Genomic DNA, 1,995 nt, shown 5'->3' on the forward strand with positions numbered 1-1,995 from the left:
CCCCCCCCCCCCCCCCTCATTTTAAGAGCTTCAAACTCCATTGGAGCCCACCCCTTCCCCGAAATCTTATTCCGTGATTATTTTAGCGATCTAACACTCGATCAAAGGTGTTGTCGTGTAGTGGAATTTTATTGCCCAGTTCGGTGGTCAAATCTTCCTTCTTTCTCAATTCAAAATACTCGAAATAGAGGTATTCTGAATTATTTTTGTAGTATAACTCATGTACATAATTGAATAATTAGTCGTTTTTACTGTATTGTATGCCTTTTTCTTGAGGCTAAGACCACTATTAGAAATTCGCCTAATGTATAGCCGTACAAGATTCATCGAATTGCATTAAGCCAATCACTCAAAGTCAACGTGAAAGCTATCAAAACCTTCAAGTCTTGGTCTAAATAGAGGACATGTCGCAAAAATCTAAGTTTACTTGACAAAAATAAAATAAGAGGCTTGCCGCGTAATTACTCTCAAACTATTATAGGATCTGTACGACTAACAAAAGCAGTAACTGATTAGTAAGCAAAGCTATCAACATAGACTACCAGAAGGATCTGTATTTTTATACTGCCACATAATGGATCAGAGCCTAGCATACACTTGTTCGCTCATCACGTTTTCTCACTCTAGCAGCATCATCAAGTGCCACGACCCTAGGAAGCGGTATCCCCTCCAGAAGCTCCAAGGTGGCACACCCTCCCGTTGAAATGTGGCGCTCATCTTGTCTGTAAGCCCCATCTTTCTAAGAGCCACAACTGTTTCGCCACCTGCTATAATTGTTTTAACTCCAGTACTTCCAGTAAGTGCTTCCAGTTTTCTTGCAATAGCCATTCCAGAAGCAAATTTGTCAAACTCGGACACTCCCAAAGGTCCATTCCATATGATTGTTTTGGCGATATCTAGACATGCGCAAAAAGACTTAACTGCAGCTGGTCCAATATCTAACCCCATCTTCTTAAATGGAATTTTAGCTGATGGAACTGTATGGGTCGAAATCTGATCAGACAAGAATCCGCGTGGAAAGGAATGACAAAAAGTTACTTGGTCCAAAGTTGTATCTATACAACGCTATAACGACGTGCACCTCGGCCAAGGTCGAGGTCATGTATTCAGAATGCTTGAGCGGCGAATTAGATGTTACGGCATTTCAAAGGGTCAACCAGTAATACAGTCAAACGACTTAATTACTATGGTTAATGACCGTTTGGTAAAGGAGAATACCTAGTATACAATGTTGGGATAAAAATAAATATTCCGCCCAGGAATAATACCCACGATAAATAACAATAACACAAGAGAGTAACAACGACACCAAATATTTTAACGGGGTAAAATACAATACCCGAGCAGAGCAATATTACAACTATAATATTACAACTTAGTAGTGTCAAGAGACTACTACAACTTCGAAAGAAATAATACTCTTTATTTTAAACACCTCACTATAATATTACTCCCACTCACTATTTATCTCACAGACTACAATTTGTGGATTACTCTCTCTAACTCTCTGTTGCTTCTCTCGATTTGGTGTACTTGAAATGAAGCTGAACGCTTCTATTTATAGGAGAAGTCACCACAGCTCTAACCAATCAAAACACTGATATCTTCAATTTGCAAAATCCATCAGAAAACCAACTTTAGCAAATTGGTGTTGCAACTTGCTGTTGCCGCCCAATTCTTGTTGCAACTTCAAACTTTTTTTGTTTCTGCCATTATTTAACAAGTTGTCATTACAACTTGTTTCTTTCTTTATTTAGGGACCCACAAATCTCTCCCTTAATTTTGATTTTTCTTTTTCATTCCAAGTTTTGATCTCAGTCTCTGGAAGTTATCAAACTTGAGAGGCTTTGTAAAGATATCCGCAGCTTGATCATGAGACTTTACATATTTCAGCTTGACTTCCTTCTTGGCAATGCATTCTCTGATGAAGTGATATCTTGTATCAATATGCTTGCTTCGATCATGATACACTGGATTCTTTGCGAGTGCCTGTGC

At 38.7% G+C, this 1,995-nt stretch overlaps 1 pseudogene; it reads right to left on the reverse strand.

The window, feature by feature from the left end:
* Positions 476 to 948, reverse strand: LOC109236641 (annotated as a pseudogene).

This window comes from Nicotiana attenuata, chromosome 1 (assembly GCF_001879085.1).
Source record: "Nicotiana attenuata strain UT chromosome 1, NIATTr2, whole genome shotgun sequence".
In the NCBI taxonomy this organism is placed as follows: domain Eukaryota; kingdom Viridiplantae; phylum Streptophyta; class Magnoliopsida; order Solanales; family Solanaceae; genus Nicotiana; species Nicotiana attenuata.